The sequence below is a fragment of the Pseudorca crassidens genome, chromosome 1 (assembly GCF_039906515.1).
Source record: "Pseudorca crassidens isolate mPseCra1 chromosome 1, mPseCra1.hap1, whole genome shotgun sequence".
NCBI lineage: Eukaryota > Metazoa > Chordata > Mammalia > Artiodactyla > Delphinidae > Pseudorca > Pseudorca crassidens.
The window spans coordinates 150595655-150616719 of NC_090296.1; the positions used below are offsets into that span (position 1 = coordinate 150595655).

The 21065-nt window shown below is 59.4% G+C and overlaps 1 protein-coding gene and 1 long non-coding RNA gene across 3 annotated transcripts in view; one reads left to right on the forward strand and one right to left on the reverse strand.

Moving 5' to 3' along the window:
- KLF13 (KLF transcription factor 13) overlaps positions 1 to 21065 on the reverse strand; it is a 44481-nt gene that overhangs the window by 10463 nt on the left and 12953 nt on the right. The gene's annotated exons all lie outside the window — the stretch shown is intronic.
- On the forward strand, positions 181 to 2504 carry LOC137203227 (uncharacterized). Of its 2 annotated transcripts, none has more exons than XR_010932995.1 (2): positions 181 to 431; positions 1846 to 2504. It is a non-coding gene; the product is annotated as an uncharacterized lncRNA (long non-coding RNA). The 2 variants fall into 2 exon arrangements; XR_010932996.1 differs by lacking the exon at positions 181 to 431 and adding an exon at positions 1167 to 1283.

Genomic DNA, 21065 nt, shown 5'->3' on the forward strand with positions numbered 1-21065 from the left:
CTCAACTGGAGGGTCTGGAGTCCCTGCAGGTGTCTCTGGGCCTCACTTTGAAAACCGCCACTGCCGCTCAGGGACTCACCCCAGGTGGCACGTGGCTGAGCTGAGCTAGGGGAGGGGCGGTTGCACCCAGAGCGGGGCAGGGGTCAGCAGGTCCGGGACCGGCGGGGCGTGCACCCGTGCACCAAACAAAGCCGAGCCTCTTCCTGGCCAGGCTCAAGTTCCGCACCTGCCTCCTCCTGGGATGCGACCGGGAAACAGCAGCGGTACCGCGGGGCTGCCACCGGAGGGAGCTAGGCCCAGCGCACAAGGGACCCAGACCCCAGACCCCTGAAGGGGGCCCAGGCCTCCTGCAGCCTCCCTGGAGCCTAAGCCTGGGGTGCGCACAGGTCGCTCTGCCCGCCCCCCCCCTTCAGAAGCCAGGAGGGCGGCAGGTGTGTGGGCGTAGGGGGCACTGGGACAGGATGGCGAGAGGGCCTAGTGAGGGAAGGAGGAAGGGGGCTGGAAGCACAGGGAGGAGGGAGGGCCAGGGTCACTGTAGGGGGCGCTGGGGACCCCGGGGTTGGAGGGTGGGTACCCGCCAGTAGGTGCTAGGCCCCAAGGAGCCAGGACTGAGGGGTGTGGGTAACGGTGGGGGCAGGTCGAGGACCTGCTGGTGCTGGTCGTTGGGGGCGCAGTGTGGGGAGGAGCTGGGGCGCCGGGCCTGGGGGTATGCAGTGGCGGGAGGTGTATAGTTGGGGGCGGGCGCAGGCAGGTAGCAGGTCGTGCGGGCGGGCCGGGGGCAGGCAGGGCGGGGGTTACATAAATGTTCCCTGGCACCCTGCGAGGCGGCCGAGAGCAGTTGCCTCATCTTATCAGGGAACAGGGCGTCCCACACTCTTGCCCAAGCCGCAAGCCTGGGCGGGAACAGTATGTTCTCTCCGAGAAGCCACAAGAGGCTCCTCGCGGAGCCACCCGCCTTGGCCCCGCCCCAGGCCCGCCCCCCGCAGGTGCAGCTGGGCTCACTAGTGCGCATGCTCCGGCTCAGACCGCCTCCTGCTCGCCCTCCGTCAAGGGCGTGTTCCCCGTGACCTCCCTCGCCCCATCCAGCCTCGGCCAAACTGCCAGCCTCCACGGGGTGAAGGGAGGTGCTGGCTCCAACAGCACCTACAAAAAAGACCATCGTGGCTCTTTTCTGTCTGTGAGCCTCTGGTGGGCAGTCAGGGGCGGGGAGTTGGGGTGTGTGTGTGTGTGCGCCCTGAGCCAGGACCACAGCAACATCTGCAGAACAGGGCCCCTTCTGGGCGGTGAGTGCCGGGGCTCTACTGGCCCGGGCTCGGGGAAGCCTGGCTGGGCTTCCCTCCGTGGAAGGGAGAAGGGGGGAGAGGCATCTCTGACCAGGGGCCCTGGGACAGAAAAGCAGATGGTGCAGGGGTACCCAGGCCTGCAAGAGCAGAACTCAGTGAGCACAAGGCATCTATGCAGGTGTGTGTCTGGGGGGGATGATGGTGAGAGGCAGGGCTGGTCCAGAGAGTCAGAGGGTGGCACGGGGAGAGGCCTCCACAGAGAAACAGCTGCTCCCGGGCTCCCAGGCCCCAGCTACTCACTGCTAGCAAGAGGCCTGTCATTCATCAATAGATAGCTCCAATCTGTGGTCGCCAGCATAGGGCTGCTTCCAGCTCCCAACCTCAAAACGGCCACGTTCTTCACTCCTGGGAGGCCCGCTCTCCCTCCCACTCTGAGGCATCTCGGCAGATGGCCGACCACTGGGGCCGACCAACCACCAGCCTCTAAGGAAAGCCAAGCTGGTTGGGGTCAGCAGAAAGGCCTGTCCTCCGAGGGGGAGGCTGACTTCCCTATTTTCTTTAGGAGGACATTCGACTACTCTGCCGGTGGTTTACAGACCCACATGGAGCTGACACACAGATGCCCCATCTCCTGGGAAGTCCAGGCTGCAAGCTCTTACCCACCATTGTACAGGTGAGGGAGGTGAGGCCCAGGAAAGAGAGTTGCCACTCCGTGGGGTCCCCCTCACCCTAGGACTCAGCAGGCAGAAGAGGCGATTTCGGCATGGAAGCAGCCTCTGCAGGGGTCAGCGCCTGCCCCTCCCCAACTCCTGCACTCCTACTCATTTGTCATGGCCGCATCTCACAGTAACGGTGAGGGTTAAGTGGGAGAACACACAGGTGCTCAGAGGAGATATGCTGTTATCACTGGTGGGGCTCCTGGGGGCGTCCCCAGCCAGACACCAGCCAGTGCTCATCTCTGCTGAAACAGCCTGGCCCTGGCCTTGCCCCTGCCCTGGGTGCTCTCCTCCACCGCTGCTGTGGTGCACGCGTGTGGCTCATCACACGCTCCTGTGTACTCTCGCACATGCCAGGGCTGGCAGGACATGAAAGGAGGCGGCACCTGGCTGGAGACTGCTACACACAGCCTGGGGGCACGGGTTAAACGAGAAAATCCGCCTTCTGCAGATGCGTGTGTCTCCACATTTGTACAATGGATGCAGGTGTATTTTTAAAAGTAGACATTTTGGGTTGTTGCTTTGCCTTGCTTTGTTTTGGAATAGGATAACTTGATCCTAAAATTCATTCAGAAAAATAAACACATAGAAACAGCCAGAAAAATGCTGAAGAAGAAGAATGAGGTGGGGGGACTGGACCACCAGATACAACATGCCGTTGCACAAGCTGCTGACCGGCAGTGGAGCACAGCGGAAATGCCTGGACCAGATTCTAAGATCATAGGAACTGTGTAGCAGAAAGCAGTGACACCTAAGGCAAGGCAGAAGGGCAGTGTCCAAAAATGTCTTAGGACAACTAGGTAACAACCAGTCCATGCTTCACACCTTAAACCAGGGTAAGTTCTGAAGGGATCAAAGATTTAAATGGGAAAAGTGAAACCACAGATGTTCTAGGGGAAAACCTGAGAACATTCCTTTAAAATGCTAAGATAGAAGTTCTTTCTATGAATCAAAGTCTAGAACCCATAAGTGAAAAGATTGATAAATTTGCGGGTGTTAAATGAACAACGCTCGCATTCCTGGCCAGGCTGTTTCCACAGCACATCCCAAATCCCACTGCCACAGATACCAGTCCAAGGGCTCCCCTTAGAACCTGGCAGGGGGGTGGGCCTGAGAGCATGAGAAACTCAGGAACAGCAATTAAGTCCAATCTACTTTTCTAGAAGGAGTTCCCAGGGCAGGACCCCAGGGCTCCAGAGCCCCTGGTCCCACTGCAAACGGGGTTGGAAGGCATTCCCTTATAAAGAGTTTGACAGACCTGGCCTGACTTAAAAGACCACGGTGACGCATTCTAACAACAGCAGACCCAGGGCTGTAATCATGCACTGGAGGTCCCCCAGGCTCCTGTCATAAAAGTCGCTCTGTTCACCCTCCCACAACTGACTGACCCTTTGGAACCAGCCCAGGTGGACGGGGCAGGCGCCAGCTGCCACCCTTCCTCCCCTTGCAGCCCAGGCGAATTCACCGCACTGTCAGGACGCAGACCCCAAATTCCAGGCAGGAGAATCGGTGTCCTCGGCCAGAGCTCGGTGAAGAGGTAGGAACTGGGAGTCCTGTTCAGGCTACTGGGAAAGGGTTTCCTCTCGGACCATAAAAAGCCAGGATGAGGGCAGGGTGTGCGCGGGGCAGGGGGAGCGCGCACAGCGTGGAAGAGCCTCTGGGGCCTTGTGGGACTGGGACATCGGGGGTGGCACAGTCACCGGCGGCCACACGGAGAGGTCCGAAGAGACTCACACCGGAGCCAGACCGCAGGCCAAGCCCCTGGCCAACCTGGCCACCCCCGCCCCAAAGAAGCCGACTCTTCAAGGTCAGCCGGGGCCCCTGGGAGAGGGCCTGGTCCGGTGGGCCACGCGACCCCCTTCCTGTGCCACTCACCACGGACACAGCAGCGGCCTGCTCTCACCCGCTTCTCCACACAGCCTGTGCAACCACTCTGGCCCCACTTCCTCTTCCTGGGCCCCCTCCCCCAGCCCTCAGTTCCTCGCCGCTGTGCCTGCCGGGTAGGCCTGGATGGCAGGGACCCCACGGCGCACAGGCGTGTACTCTCGAGGTGCGCTACTTGGGACCCCACCCACCCCAAGACGCAGGCAGGGGTCAGGACGGACCATCTCAGAGACGGGAACTGAGGTCGAAAGTCAGAGTGACCTCCCCCAGCTCACACAAGGCGTGGCTGGCCCGCGTCCAGCTTTCCTCCTTTCCCACCGTGGACCGGGCTCGGCTGTGGCCAGCTGCCCATGCTGACCTCGGCCACAACGTCCCAGGTGAGAGCAGGAGAGGAAACCCTGGAGGCCACTGGCCCATCACCCAGATGGGGCCCAGAGGCCGGCACCTGCCGCCGAGACCACCCTCCCCACTCATCCCAGAATGCCCCCCCCCCGGCTCCCCAGGGAGGAGCCAGCAGCCCCCAAGCCTGGGCAGGGGTGTCCCTGCCTGCACCCAACGTGTGCCAAGTGCCGGGCGGCTCTCTCCTGAGAGGCTGGCCTGTCTGCAAGGACTGGGCGCCCAGAGGCAGCACCCTCAAAACCAGAGCCCGGCACCCCGCCTCCAGGCCCAGCACCTACACCTGGCCTGTTCCAGGTGCAAGAAGCAAGCCCTGTTTCCCTCAGGGAAAGAGTCACGAGGCTCAAACAAAACAGAGCCAAACAATGGACTTTTCAGAGTTGACTTCATAAAGCAAATAAATCAGAATAAAAATAAATAAGCCATTATACTATAGTCCTAAAATGCCTTTGGTTTTTGAGGGAGCTGATGCAAAAAAAAAACCTCAGTCACTGACCTACTTTTGCTACAACAGTTGAAGATGCAGAAGACCTACCCCAGACACCCAGGAAGGAGCCCAGGAAAGCTCCCGGGCCCCACCCTCAGCAGCCCAGGTCACCAGATCCACCAGTGCCCGGCTAGCCTCGGCCACTTGGAGCAGTTTATACCCAGTTTTGTTTGTGGAGAGCAGATGCTGGAGCAGTAGGCCGGAGGCCTTGCCCTGCAGCAAACCTGGGTGCTGTTCCGTGCATCCCGGGCTGCACACACGGCGCAGGGGGGCCACCCACCACCCCGCGCTCTCCCCACCTGAAGAGATCCGCACTGCCCACTTTGACGGGGAACAGCACTCTCGGGGGCCTTCCAGATCAGGGGACAAAGGCCGGCCCCTCCCCTGTCACAGGCCTGGCTAGGGCCTGCCCTTCTCCTCACATCCTACCTGGTCCTCCACCTGTGCTTATGCCCTCCTCCGGCACAGCCTGGAGCAGATGTCCAAGGGAGCTGACCCTGGGGACACGGGCCAGGAAGGAAAGCAGAAGCCATTCTGAAATCCTCACCCCTGCAGTGCCCCCAGAAACCTCAGGGCTGGAGCGACCCCTTCCTCTACAGGTTCGCAGGGGACTAATGCCTAGGGAGGGCCAGTGAAAGCTTCCTCCTCCCCCCGGGACCCCGAGATGGTGCTCCTTGTAGTCGCCCCCAAGGTCACCGGAACCAGGTTTCACGTGCTGGGTGGGGCGGGTGAGCATGGAGCCGGCCGGCTGTCTCTCTGATGTTCTCGCAAACCACAGGCTGGGGTCCACTTACACACGCAGTTCCATTCCCACGGGCCAACCAGGAACACAGACCACAGAGCGGCTGAGCCCCACTGTCCTGTGCACATGGGAGACACACGTGCTGCAGAGCTATAACTGCAGGAAGGGCGCACGGTTATCTTGGGTGATCTAGGGAAGACGGGACTCACACACGTCCTTTCTGAATTCCTATAGTTTTCAACTGCACTGTTTTTTGCAGTCAGAAAGAATGCAATACACCAGTGACGTATACATACGCGTCCATACATATCTATATACGGATACAGATATTACAGACTTCTGTTACAGAATAACAGTCTCACTAAACTGCAGCTCAGCTGAATGGGCCTGCTTCCATGGAAGCCAGCACCCCTGGCCTCTGCTGAGGGAGCAGCGCTCATTTACACGCACGGGCGCACATGCCTGCAAAGGTCAAAAGGACCACATGCCAGGAATTTCAGAAAGGTGTTTTCCCTGTGCTTGCTAAGGGTTACAAAACACATTGGAAAATTTCCGTTCCCAAGGTCCCCTTTCAAATGGCAATAAGAAAATACCAATGGTTTCTGCCAGCAGGTGGCCAGCAGCCACTCCAGAAAAGGGCTCTGGAGTCTGGCTCTGTGTCTCTCACACACACACACACACACACACACACACACACACACACACACACGACTGGCTCACAACCCCATGCTTCTCCTAAAGGGACATGCAGGGAGAGGCATATCGGCTCCCACCCCAAAAGCTTCCAGATCCCGGACTACTACCCACAAGGGACTTTCTCCAGGTGATTGAACGCCCTGAGCGACTCGTGAGCTGAACCCAAAGAACAGACACATGTTTCCACTTCTTTCCTCTCTGTTTGATGGTCACTTCACTAAGTGCCTCCAGAGAGAAGTTGCGAGCATCTTCCCCGAGCTGAGGGGAGCGACTCGGTCAAGGCCCCGGCCCCCTTGACTGCAGTCTTGGGGGGAACATCCCCTGCCCAGGAATCTGTGATCTGCTGCACACTAGCCCTGGCAGCCGCTGACAGCCTGGGAGGGACATTTCAGGCCTTTCAGGCTATCTCATCAGAGGTTTTCTCAAACACCCCAGAAAGGCAAGGACATGAGTCTGGAATCCAAAACTAAAGATCCAGGTTTATTGACTTGATAAAAATGTTCTTCACGTGAGGCTGATCAAAAGCAAAGGGAACTCGTGTCGAAAATATATAAAGAACTCTTAAATCTCAACAGTAAGTGAACATTTGATTGTAGCACTGAACAAAAGACCCAAACTCAACTGAAGATGTACAGATGGCAAACACCATGTGAAAAACGCTCAATATCATTTACCATCAAGGAAATGCAGGTAAAACCATGAAATGGCACTACACACAAGTGAGAGTGGCTAGAATCCAAAAAACTGACCGTGCTGAACGCTGGTGGAGTAGCTGAAACTCTCGTTTGCTGCTGGCGACAATGCAATGTGGGACAGTCATTTTATAAGACGGTTTGACAGTTTCTCATGAGGTTAAACACAGACTCACTAGACAAGGCAGCAATCCCACCCTAGGCATTCGCCACGGGAAAAGACCCTTTATTCACAATCGGCCAACACTGGAAGTCGGCATTTTCTGCAGGTGAGTGGATGAACACGAGCTGCATCCACACAGCGGAGCACAATTCAACCATAAAAAGAAAGGAACCACTGATTCCTGCACACACAGACGGATGCACCTTAAATGCGTCTTGCGAAGTCGAAAAAGCTAGACCCCAAAATCTGTACCTTGTGTGACTATTCAGATGACCTTACACCAAAGGTAAAAACCAAGGACAGAACACACACCAGGGGTTCTAGGGGTTGAAGGATTGGGAAGTGGTTGACCACACAGGGGCATTTTTAGGGCGATGGAACTGTTGTGCCTGGTGCTGGGATGGTGGATACAAGACCCTGCATTTGTCAAAACCCATAAGCTGTACTTCACCATGAATGCGCTTGAATATTTGCAAATGTTTAGTCTGTAAAGGCGGCTGGGGATCCCGGGATGGAAGGCAGACTGGGACGGCAGACTCTGGCCCTATTACAAACACATGGCATGGCCTCCGGGGGTGGGGGATTGGGCAGGGACAAGGAGCCGTCAGGAGGAACTGCACTTGAACAAAGCTCTAGCTTCTCACGAGAGAATCCAGGGTAGACCATCCCCGAAATGCTTCACACGTATGCTGGGGCTGAACAAACAGGTGAACGCACGGTGGGTGGTGGGAGCCTGTGTCTCGCTGTTGGAGAGGGTGGTTATAGCTGAACCAGGGGGAGGCCAGTGAGCCCTTCCTGGGGGGCTGCCCTGGTGTCTGAGATGTCATGAACTCATGAGACAGTGTGAACCCATGCTTAGACGTGAGTGCACACAGAGGGATAAATGAGTAACGGTATAAAGGCTACGACTCATCCATGTTTCCTGGCTCTGTCCACCGGGAAGGGCTAGAAGCAGCAATACCCTGGGAGCAAGGAGCACCACAGCACCCAGATCTTGGTTTCTAAATACCACTTTCCAGTAGAAGGAAACAGGGATCTGTGGAGGAATGGCTCATTCTAGGACTAGAGCGGGAAACACACAAGACCAGCCTGAAGCAGCTTGTGAGGCCAGAAAGTGAGGAAGTGCACAGAAGCCAACATGTGGGGGGCAGCTCCAAGGGACACAGGAGCTAACCTGACCCAGTCCCTGCCCAAGGCTGGAACGTTTGAGCAACAAAGTAAGTATCAGCAGTAAGTCACGTGGGTACCACTCTCCTACTGATATGAAGTGATGAGAAGAGCACTTCACCTCTGTGGTAGTTTCCCCCCAAAGCCATAAACCCAGTCTCACCCCAAGACAAACACAAGACAAATACAAACTGAGGGACATTCTACACAATCCCTGGCTACCATCTCTCACAACTGTCAAGGTCAGGGGAAACAGGAAAGTCTGGGAACCTGTCCCAGCCAAGAGAAGCCTAAAGAGAGCTGACAGCTATAGTTCCAATAGCGAACTATGGAAAACCCATTGCACTCACATTTTGTGATCATGACAGCAGTGACCATGTGGCTTATTTCTGAGCAATAAGTCAGTACTTCTTAGATACTGCAAAGGGCTAGTACAGTGCCACTTGGGTAAAAAAGCAAATGCTGGTGAAAGTAAGTGATTTCCGAGGTTCCTCAGATGTGTTAGCACTGGCTCACACAGTGGCCACCTTTGCCAGCCAGACACTTCCCTGCTCAACACTTGCCCATTCCAAGGACAAATGTGTAGGAGCTGCTTGGCGACTGTGGCAGAAACAGCTAAGTGCCCACTGGCCCAGCACCCACTGTCCGGGTCTTCTTTTTCTTTCTTTTTGTTTTTTGTTTTTTTTGTATTTTAGAGTCTTCTCTTTCCAGACAACATGACTTTAGCTTTTGCAGCAGCATTGCACCAGGTTAAAATGCTTCCTGCCCGACTCCCTTGCAGCTATGATGGGCCTTGAAAACTGATTCTGGCCAATGAGTTCTGGATGAACCACGAGGTGTATTTTCATGATGAGGGGGGCTATATCAACTCTGCTTTTCATGCTTCCTCAGGGCACGTCCTCCCCACCCAGAGCCAGTCCCCCCTGCCTAGGTGAGTCCTCCCAGCCCGGAGTGAGTTCCAACGTTGCAGGACCAGCAGAGTCATGCGATCACCACCCTCTGGGGCAGCCCTCTCCTCTCCCCACAAAGTTGCCTTCTTGTTTGCCCTAAGAAGACTGCTGGCTGGGTGGGGCTCTGGCTGTCCTTCCTGGATAACATCTCTAGACAAAAGGAGGGCCCTGGCTGGTGGGCTGGACAACACAGCCCGAGAGGCAGCAGTGGCACCTGCGATGGGAAGGGGCTTTCCCTCCCAGCGCTGCGGCAGGTACACCCCCAGGCAGCTCCCGGCTTCTGGGCAGCACTCTGAGTCACCACCGACCATCAGACATCTGAGAAGAGCCTCTGACGTGGGCGGGCGGGCCAGAGCGCCAAACAGACCAGCAGAAAGAGGCAGCCCAGGGGATGCAGAGGGGCGGAGATGAAACTTCCAGAGCTGTCACTCATGCTCAGAGGTAAGATATGGTGTCTGTGAAGCAAGAACAGGATGCTCCTTAAAGAGAGGAGACCCAGAAACTGGGTCTGAAAGCAAGGACACAGCAGGGGGATACGGCAGAGACTCAAATCTCAATCTCAGGGTTGCAAAGAGAACACTGAGAAAGTCTCACAGAAAAAGAGTTAAAGACAAATAAATGGATGACAAGTGAGCAAAAGTAAGAAAATGGAAGGATCCAGGTAAAGGAGCCCAGAGAGCCCAAGGACACAGAGGTGGGCCGTCATCCAGGGCGGGCAATGACGAGGCCACATTCAGGACCGGAACCTGGGCCAGGCAGCCCCGATTGAGACCACGCCCACAGCAGTTCCAAGGAGAGAGGAGCACATCAGGTACCGAGATCAGGAGTCAGGTGGCCGTGTCCTGGGAGCTGCCTGCTCCCCGTGATGCGGCTCTGACGGTGGGTGGGCATAGGGACAGGCGGGGGACCCTCTCCACTCCCCAGCTCCGTGGTCACCGGTGGGGGGAGGAGCGTGCTTTGGGCTTCGACTGTCTTTATTCCACGTTACTCGGCGCTACTCTAGCCTGAGACATGTTAGACTTTGGTTTCCGAATGGGGGCGCTCTGACACGTTAGGGGGTGTCCGGCGTCCCCTGCAGAGAACGGAGGGCGGCGGGGCTGCGGGGTGCTGCTCGCAGGCTCTGCTCTCTTGTCCAGCAGGCCTGGCCAGGAGGCCACCCTGCTCGCTGGACCTTACCCTTCCCCCGGTCCCCGAGGCCCACTCGCTGCTCCCCAGGCTGGGCTTTGGTCAGTGGCTCCGGGCCTGCCCTCTTGAGGCCAGGGTGGTGGCCTGCAGGCCGGGCTGGGGCCCTGGGCCCCGGTTGGGGAGCGGGCCTGGCCGAGCCAAGCGCCACGTTGGACCCCAGACTCTCCACGTCTCCTTGGCCCTGGAGGCTGGGGAGTTGCAGCCTCCAGGGGTCCGAGAGCCAGGAAGGGCCATGGGGGAGTGGGAGCGTTCCCAGAAACAGCCTGGTTTCTGTTTAAAAGGAGAAACAGAAGAGTCCTCCTCCTCTTCCTCACGTCCGTGCCCCAAGGGTGTAGGGTCCCCGCTGAGAGGGCCTGGGGGTCCCCGCGGCAGGCCCCAGGCCGCCCCCACTCCCGGCCAGATGGCTGTGGGAACTCTGGCCACAGACACCGCCGCCCCCCTTCCTGGCGCTATTCTTGGTGTGTGTCTCCCTTTGGGGGGAGGACGAGGGTGGAAATGATCAGAAGCTAAAATTAGCAAACGGCGAACAATTGAGGCCAGGAATCTGAGGTCGGCTGAGGATAACGATTTGTTTTCTGTGGCCCTGAGGTGGTTTGAGCAATAAAGGGAATTGAAAATGAAAACAAATCTGGAAGCTGCCCAACCCCTGCCAGGACCAGGCCAGACACGGGGCAGCTCGGGGTGGCCCAGCCAGATGGCAGGGACTCTGCCCAGCAGGGCCCCTCCCGGGGCTCCCCTCCTCCCTCCCACGGGGACTTCCTGCTGCCGCCCTTCGAGCCGGCCTTCTCCCCCACGGCCTTGGTGACTTCCCTGGCACTAGCCTGGCTGACTTCTTCTCCCGTGGAGGCGCGGGGGGGGGGGGGGCGGCGGGTGTGGGCGGCGGGCCTCAGCGGGTGTAAACCCCCCGTGGTTGTGCCGTGAAGCCAGGCCTCCGAGCTCCTGCCTAGTTCCACGGGGACTCGCCTTTTCACCTGACCCAGTAAAACTCTCTGGGGACAGACCCGGAACTCAGGCCCAACGAGGGTCTCGCCAGGTCACACGGCGGAGTGAGGCGGGGTGGGGGGTGGGGAGGCAGAGGCCCTGAGCACACAGGGCGTGGCTAGGAGGCGGGCACTTTGACTCCCGACCGCCCCCAGGGGGGCCGGCCGCACGGTGGCCGCAGATGGACAAAGGGAGGGCAGCCGGCTCATCGGCACTAGGCGGTCAGGGAGCTGCACTCCCCTAGAGGTCGCACCCAGCGGTCCTGGGACCTGGAAGCAACGTCCCCCTTCCTTCTAAGGGCACTCGGCTTGGCCCTTCAATGCACAGCCTTTGCTAAAGCCCCCAGGGGCCTGGAACGCAGAGGCCACGAGGAGGCCCTGGCCCCGAGGATGGGGCTTCGTCCCCAAGACACAGCGACTGCCCTCGGAGACCCTTCCACGGGGCCAGCCCAGGGCCAGGAGCTGGAGCCACCGTGTGTGACTCCATTGTCACACGTGCACTCATCTCAGTCACCGAAGCTGCCGCAGGGTGCATGCCAGCCCACACCTAGCCAGGAGGGCCCAGACCCACACTCCCCCGGGAGGGGGGGGCCGGCCAAGGCTGCATTTACATCTCCAGAAGCGCTGACCAGGGCCTGGCCGGCCACCGCCCTGGCCACCAGAGCCATATGTTCAGAGCAGAGAGGCAGGGGGTCTTGAGGGGTGGAATCGGAGTCCAGGCAGAGAGTCCCCGGCGGACGCCAGGGCTGAGGAGAGATGGAAAGCTCTGGGCGTGGCCTGAGCCCCAGAGGTGAGCAAAGCTTCTGCGGCCGCCTTCCCAGGGCCAAGAGACAGTGGCGTCTGAGGCCAAACCACACGCCCTCCAGCCCTGAGGGCCGGGAGGTGCGGTGTACGACAGGGCAGTCTGAGCGTCCTGGGGTAAAGAGCGGGTCTGGGGCCTTCCCAGCCAGCCAAGTCCTGCAAAGCCCTTTGTCGACTTAAGAAAAATATATATGCACAACGCGAGAGCTCCAAGTTAAGCTGTATTTGGGGCAAAATGAAGACTGCAGCCCAGGAGACAGCGTTTCAGATAGCTCTGAGAAACTGCTCCGAGGAGGGGAGGGGAGGGGAGAGGAGGGGCCAGGATACACAGGAATTTTGCAACAAAGAGCAGGTAATTGGGAACGTCAAAAAGTTTTGTTAAATAAAGAAAACCAGACATCTCAAGTTAAGGAATTTAGCGCTTTTCTGGGTGTGGGAAGACGCTGGGCTCACTGAAATCCTTCCTTTGATGTGCACCTCAGCTATCTGGGGCCTGTATTTTCACATCCTGAGTTTCCTCAGGGCTCACCGCAGGGAGCGCAGGGAGTGGCTGCAGTCTGATGACTGCTAGAAGGCAGGTATTCTTTTCAGCCCTGAGTTTTCTCAGGGCTCACCGGCTCTCCTTGGAGAGTTGCAATCATTGGTGACTGTGACATCCTTTGTTTATTGATATGGCAGGAAATATTCCATTTATAAATATTCCATTCCATTTATAAATATTCCATTTATCACCCTGGACACCTAACAACACCCTTCCTGCCAGGGTGCCGGCTGGGTGCTCTCACACACATTCTTCCTTTCTAGAAGGCAATTTGCCCCGAAATGCACATTCCCTTGCTGGCTCCCAGGACAATCACAAGGACAAGCCCAACCTGGGTGACAGAAGAGCAAGTCACAGGAGGTGTCACAGCTCCTCAACCCAGGGCCCGGTTAGGACACCAGGGACGAACAGATGAGGACGCACTGGGCAACCGTGAAAGGCCAGGTCCAAGAGCCAGTAGGCACTTTGGAGATGTGACCATGACAGAACGTTACAGTGAGTGGGAAAGGGCCAAACGTAAAATGACCGTGTGGGACGATACCACGTTTAATGTTAAAATAGACACAGGCTGACCTGTTAACGTAGTAGCTCGTGGGATTAAAGTTATTGCTTTTCCTCCTTGTTAAGTTTTCTCTCAATACTTTCCTGTCTCCCAAATCCTTTCACGAACATGCTTGACTTTTTAAATCAGAAATAAAAACAAATGCAATGCACTGAAATTGCAGTCTTCCAGTAAAGTCAACTTCTTACGAGAAATAGGAACACTCTCACATCTAACCTGGTCCCAGAGCACCAAGAGCGAGTCATAACATGGGTGGAGCACACATTTTCCAACTGTTGATGGGACCCAACTCAGAAGCTGCCACCCGGTCCAGGGATGGTGGATTTGGGTCATCTGAAAAGGCATGTCATTGCCAGGGACACTATGGAGCTCTCCGCGTGGCTGTCCACCCTCCTGGTGTCCTTAGTCTTGCCATCACTATTCATGTTCTTGCAGAAAGGTCCTCAAAGCTGGGCTCCTCACAGGTTCAAAACTGCTGCAGCCCCACCAGCACCCTGGCTTCTGGCCCGGCTTGCGGGGCATCTCAGAACCTGGTGGGCCTCGCCTGTTGCACTGGCCCGGACCACCCCTGAGGCCCTCCTAGAAGGCTGTCCCCACACCAAAGCCACCCTGTGGGCCCCTTGAAGTCAGCCAGGAGGCTTCTTTACACGTCCAACTGCTTTCTCTAAACACGAGTGGGTGAAGACAGGACCTAAGGGGGGCACTCTGCCTGAAACCTCACATACATCCCCCGAGACCTGTAATGAGATGAAGCTCACAGACGTCCACGCATGGAAGAGCCTGGGCCACCTATGGGACGACCCTCCCCCACACTAGGATCACTGGGTCCCCATGCCCACTCCCCGCTGTGACTCAGGCAGACCCTTCCCCTCTGGCCTGCAACTTGCATACTGGCTTCAAAACAGAGGCCACAGGCCAGACCGCTCTGAAAGCTCGGGGACCCTGGGACCCTCTGAAGGGCTTCACACAGTAGGGAAGAGCCACACCATCCAGAGGAACGGCCACAACTCCCGTGACGGCTTCTCCCAGGACTTGGTGGCTTCGGCAACTCCCCTAGTGCTCCTGGTTCATCCAAGGCCACACGGCCGACTGCTGATTCTGCCGCCGGCTTTATGGGATTCTAGGGACGCTCGACCTTGTCTGCTTTAGTTAATTCACACCCAACCTCACATGGGCTGAGAGGCGCCGGAAGCTGTGACCCGCAGGGAGCCCCACAGGCCCAAGACAGGGTCGGGAAGCAGCCTGGAGGGACTGAAGCCCCCTCCTGCCACCCGCGCTTCTGACTCCCATCCTCCCGCTGGGCCCCCATCTCCTCCTCAGCCACCTGGTGGGCACCCCCGCAGGCTCACGCGGCAAGAGGCCAGGGCAAGCATCAGAGGGGAGGTGGCTAACCAGGGCTGACAGGCTGACACCGGCCAGGCCCAGAGACGGGGTCCAGGGCTGGGCAAGCACAAGGCAAGCACACCCGAAATCCCCGGCCCCCTGGACAACGGCCGCTCAACCGACCGGAGGGCTACTCCTCCCACCGCGGCCCCACGGGCACACACTTCCCACGGGGGCCGGGCAGGAGCTGCTCTGGGAACAGAGTGCCCGGGTCAAGACCGTGGGTGGGTCCCTGGAGAGCTCGGGGCAGCAGCACTTCCATGGGTCCCGGGACGCCCCCAGTGGAATGACAGTCGCACAGTGTGATGCTACAAAGCCCCTGTGGGTGGGCGGTAGGCCCCCACTCCCCCCCACAGCTGCACTTCAGTTCCAGACAGAACACAGGCCTCCACAAACAGCCCACGGTGGCCACCACGGCTGCAAAGCAGAGCCCAAGGCGTGGAGGCTGGCGAGCAGTCATGTCTGGACAGGTGGCTGTGCGGCTGTGACCTCGCGGCCAGGCCTGGGTGCCAGGAGGGCTTCCGGGGCTGAACACTGGTGAACTGTCCCCCAAGGGTGAGGACAGGGCCAAGCAACTGCTCTGGGAGGTACAACTGGGTGCCACATAATCTCTCTTTTTTGAGCTTTTCTGAAATTTCCCAAATCATTTACAGTTAACGTATCATTTTCAATAACGTGTGTGCACGTGTGCCATGCGTGGCCCTCCTCCTCCCAGAGAGCACTAGGGCTGGGCTGACACAGCCAGACCCTTGGGTTCTGCTGTCACTTTAGCGCAAAGCCAAGTCGGAGAGGGTAGCAGGGGCCACCAGCCACTCCGGTGTGCTTCGCCGAATCCTCTTCTCTTCCCTCGCGTGGGCAGCCTGACATCCTGCCAAGTCCTGTGCGCTTTTCTTCACTTTCCTCACCAGCAGAGAAACCCAGGGTTTGGGTCTTGCCTTCAGAAGTAGACAAGGGGTGCCCAGCAAGAGGAGGAGGAAGCCACCAGAGCCGAGGCTGACCGCGGGGAGCCGTCAGGAAAGCCGGGCTGCAAGCACTCGAGCATGAGAAGGGCTGCTAGGAACACACCTTTCCTCCTCCTGGGCGGGGGCTGTGCATTCCCCCAAAGATGCCCATGGAGGGGAGGGGCACACATGCAGTCCTGAGGCCCAGAAGCCGGGGGACACGAAGAGCACCATGACACCCACTTCTCCTTTCTTCTTCCCCTGGCCTCCTGAGTCATGCCGCTCCGCCCCCCCTTCTCTCCCCTCTCTTGGTGCCCCCAGCCAGACCCTGCTGGTAAGGAGCCCGCACAGGACTCCCCTTCCCACCATCCCTCACGACCCCTGGATGCCCACAGTCTGGGCCTGGCTCTCATCACCAAGGCAACATCCCTCCAGCCCAGACCTGCCTCCAGAGGAGCCCCTCTGACTTGCCCTTTGCCCCCCACCCCCCAGTGGCTGGGCGGTGCCTCTCTGCTCCCACCCCCAAGCCCCCCTCCCTTACAGGAAACTGGCTCGTAGCTTTGGAAAGACCCCCCCCTTCCCCTCTCCCCACCCACAAGCACCAAGAATGGCGCTTCTCAAACCTCCGCCAGTCCAGCGTGGCCTCGGCACAGGAGCCAGCACTCTGGTGACCCAGGTCTCCCAAGTGGTCCCCAGGCTCGGCTGCAGGAGCCTTCTCCTCGGGAGCCTTGGTGCTGCCAGAGAAGCTCTGGGGGGATGCCTGTGATGCCGGGGAGACACAGCCCCAGCTCTGTGCCTCTCTGAGCGGTTTCTTAGCCCCCAGGCACTCCCACCTCCTGAGTGTGGCCCCACCACAGCCCTGGCTGAAGGCCAACGGGCAGGGCCCCTGCCCTGCCGGCCACCCAACCCACTGCTCCTGTAGGTACCTCCCCGATGGCAGGGGCTGTGGCGCGGTGGGCGGGGAAGCCGGCGCCGCAGGGCCACCAGCCCACCTATGGACTGACCACATGGGCCGATGACCGGGGGCCCGGGACATCCTTGAATGGGAACTGAAAGGTTCGGAGAACAGGTGATGCTTTCATTTCTTCTTCAATTGAAGGTGATGCCTTTGAAAGAGGAGGCATGGAAGTGAGCCGCTGTGACAATGTGGGCATCACCTCATGGAAGCCCCTCCCTAGAGCAGAGGCTGGGGTGAGGGTGGCAGGGTTCACCCCTGGCCTGGAAGCCCCCGAGGCCGAGGTCCAGGTAGGAAGAGGGAGAAGGAAGAGGTGGCAGTGGGGCTCCAGCAGGACCGGGCCCGGGGAGATGGGTGGAGCCAGGCTGCAGCTGGGGAAGGTGGCCCAGGGGTGACCGAATGTGGACGGTGGCATGGGGAGGAGTCCTGAGCACGTCCGTCTTACTTCTCACCAAGGGGTTGGGGACCAGCCCGGGAGGAAAGGCAGCTGGTGCTAAGGAGGCGCTCTGAGCTGAGAGAGGGAGGGAGAGAGAGAGGGGGAGAGAGGGAGGGAGGGAGAGAGAGAGAGAGAGAGAGAGAGAGAGAGAGAGAGAGAGAGAGGGGAGAGAGAGAGAGAGAGAGAGAGAGAGAGAGAGAGAGAGAGAGAGAGAGAGAGAGAGAGAGAGAGAGAGTGTGTGTGTGTGTGTGTGTGTGTGTGTGTGTGTGTGTGTGTGTGGCGCGGCGGGGTGGGGTGCGGTCAGGAAAAGGAAGAGGATACTTTCTGCAACCACAGATGGGTGATCTTCCCAGAAGCAGTGGAGCCCAGCTCATCGACCTGGTGTCCTGTGTGGAAGGTCGGGTTCCTGTGGGGACACACAGGCTGGCCTTTGCCAGGACTGGGGCTCGTGGGCACACTCGGGTGCTCGGGACGGCACAAGGAAAGCCTGTCCTCCGACGCCCTTCCCCTAGAACTGGGATCAGAGTCGGTGACCACTGACTTCACCCACAGCGTAGGAGAGGCGATGAGCCAGTGGGGGCTGAGGCCCACCCAGGAGGGCTCCCGGTCATACATGGGAAGGTACGGATAAAACACGGAGACCTGCCACCAGCCAGCTGAGCGGGTGCCCTGGGTCAGCGGTGTCCTGTGTTGGGAGGCGCCCACCCGCACCTGCTGCGGGGACTCAGCTCGGCCTCACGGCAGCGACAACCCCAGACCAGGTGGGTGCTGCCCAGCGGGGACATCAGGCCCCCCACTGTCGCCGGTGAAGGGGCGGGGGCAGCAGGAGCGGCTCAGCTCTCCGCCTTTTGAGACCCCACCCACTCCTCACCCTCACTCAGTGCCTCCTTTCACCCCAGGGTGCCCTCACCAAACGCTGTGCACAGGGCCCCACGGTGGGAGAGGCGCAGGCCTCCCAGGCCCAGGGCAGCTCACAGGGACAGGGCCGCATGGCGCTGGCCGTGCAACACCAAGTCCTCTAGGGACAGAAATGCCAGCCACAGGCAGGGTCTCGGCGGCACTCAGGGGACCGTGAAGAACCCCCCACCATCCCCTGCCCCAGCACTGTCCAGGCACCCCACAAACACAGCTGCACACGCAGGTCCGTGTGGGCCACTGGCCAGGCCAGCCCCCAGCCCTGGCCCTGTCACCTTGACCCGCAGCCCTTCTCTCTCCTCGACAGCCCAGTGCTCCTGGGCCGGGCTGCAGCGGGGGCCGGGACCTCAACGCCCGGGAGCGTGTGGCCTCACGTGCCTCCTGGCTGGCCGACCCTGCCCCCTGGTGTGGCCCGGGTCGCATCACTGCCTCCTCGACCACAAGCCTGTGAAAGGCCCAAGAGGAAGCACCTGCCCCAGACCACAGGCCCCAACTCCCCGGCCTGGCCCCAAGCGTCGGGGCACCCAGCCTGCGGCCTCGGGCGCTGGACCTCGGCCCGCCGTGTAGAGGCAGGACCCTGCCCCAGCCTTGGGGCAGCCGGCACTATCCTCCAGGAGCGCAGAGGGGCCCTGACCACAGCCCCTCCCGCCCCACCCCTGCCGGCCATCCTGCCGGCTCCTTACTGCCCTGGAATCCACTGAGATGTGCTGACAGAAAAGTTCTACTGCTTTTAGGGAAAAAAATCTGTAAGCCTCAGAACCAGGACTCATTCTCCACATTCTTAGGACAGATCCTGTGACCCCGGCGTTTGGCCTCAAGGAGGAGTGTTGAAGGACAGCCCAGGCCTCCCGGAGCTCTCCCTTCTCACAGGTGGAAAGATGCCCCTCAGGCCAGGCTCCGGAGCAGGGGGTGACCCCCCATGAGCCAGGCCCACATCGGTGGGGCAGGGGCAGGCCACCCCAAATACCAAGCACCCGGCGGCGGCCAGTTTCCAGCCTGCTCCCAGCGGCCCAGCTGGACTTACGGGACACGTCTGTGCTACGGCCCCGGCCTGAAAATGGGGGCGAGGGCAGTGAAGAAGACGCTCTGGAAACCACTCTGCTGACCCCCAGCCCCGGGGCAGGAGTGGGGGGGGGGGGTGTGGACCAGATGTCAGGACAAACCGGGTTCCCCGTTTGCACAGGAGGGAGGGGCGCGAGGCCTGCCTCTGGGGCAGGAGTAACAGGCTCCGACCTGACCTCGCAGGCACCAGGCACAGTGGGCAAGGAGGGGCCCCTGAGGGACAACTCTGCCCCCAAGGAAGATGGAAAAGCAGACGGAACCTGGACCAAGAGATGCCAGTCCCGGCCTGGGAGCCAAGGCGCCCTCGGGCCATCCGCCCCAGGCTTTGCAAGACTCCATCCTCCAAGGGGTCAGCAGCGGCCACCGTTGGAGCCTGCAAACCAGAGAGCATCCCATGACCTGGCTGGCCGGCTCTTAACAGCTCTGGGCCATGTGAGCAAAAAACCCTCCCTGGTCATTTCCTGTGCTTGGAAATCGTACCCTAACACATGAATCCTGGTCGGCATCACTGCGGCCCAGAGTGCTGCCGGCACAGGTGGGCACATGTGAGGGCAGAAGCGCCTTCCCGCTGTGGTCCCCACACAAGGCTGGACCCCATTCGCGCCTCCTTGCCTTCTCAAGCAGGTGAGCATCCTGAGGGCAGGAGTGGGGAGGGGCTCAGGTGTCGCTGGGCGTGGCAGGGCAGGGTGAGGCCTTGCAGGTACAAAGCTACGGGAGTGCTGGGTGCGCCGGGGCTCAGGGGTCTCTCCACACTGAGGGCCGGGTCACTCCAGCCCACACGAGCAGGGGAGGAACACAGGTCCTCAGCACCCTCCTCCGTCCGAGCAAACCCCTGGAACAGCCCCTGCCCCGCTGGGGCACTCACAAATGTCCTCTGAAACGAGATGCCAGGACAGAGGAAGGACGGCCACGCTGGTGCCCAGGTGTCACCTCAGGATACAGGCCCTCAGCTCTCATACTCCTTCAATGTCGTCCCCTCAGACCACACAGGAAGCATCTTAATGCCAAACGCACTTATGCGAGGGTGAAAACCTAGCAGGAAAGGGGCACGAACTGTGGTTCCACAGCTGAAAAGCCAGCCTCAGGAGTGCTTTCATGCTTCCCTCTAGGAAACAATTCTCGTATCTGAAAACATAAAGCTGTGGCCCAAAAAAGAGAGAAGAAAGGGGGAATAAATCCACAGACGGCCCGAAGCTCCTGAGAGCAACTACCCCTGCAAACAAGAGGTGGGAAGCTACTGAGACCAGCAGCCCAGGAGGCCGTCAAACAGCGCCTGTCAGTCCTGAGCGGGATCCCCTGGCCCCGGGGACGGTGCCCTCTACCTGAAGGGGCCGCTTCCACTGCAAACAAGATCTCTAGCCTTCCGACCGAAGAGGCTGCCAGTCACGAAAGCCTCCCCGAGGTGGGCACCCCTCCCAATGACGGCCGGCTTCTGGAAGCCCCACCCAGAGTGCCCCATCCATCCGGGTGGGGTCATCTGGCAGGAATGGCATAGCCACTCATCACCATGAGACGGCAGAGACCAGTGACGCCCAGCAGAGAGGAGGTGGAGGGCGCCACCCCTACTTCTACCCCAGGCCGCGGGCACACCCAGAGCTGCTCTGGGGATAGGGGCCTGGGCTGTCACCTCAAGGTTCCAGTTCAGGGACTTCCCTGGCGGCACAGTGGTTAAGAATCCTCCTGCCAACACAGGGGACATGGGTTCGAGCCCTGGTCTGGGAAGATCCCACAGGCCTCGGAGCAACTAAGCCCCACAAGCTGTGCGCCACAACTACTGAGTCTGCGCTCTAGAGCCCACAAGCCACAACTACTGTGGCCCGCACACCTAGAGCCCATGCTCCACAACAAGAGAAGCCACTCCAATGAGAAGCCCGCGCACTGCAATGAAGAGTAGCCCCTGTTCGCCGCAACTAGGCAAAGCCCGCGCGCAGCAACGAAGACCCAACACAGCCAAAAATTAATTAATTAATTAAAAAAAAAAGGTTCCAGTTCAGCGGCTTCTGTCTTTAAAGAGTGTGGCCAGGGCCAAGCGGCTGGTACCTGGTAACAAATGAGGCTCACCTGCATGGGCACCACTCCCTAGCCTAAGCACAGCCTCTGGGCAGCAGGCTTCCATAGCAACAGGCCT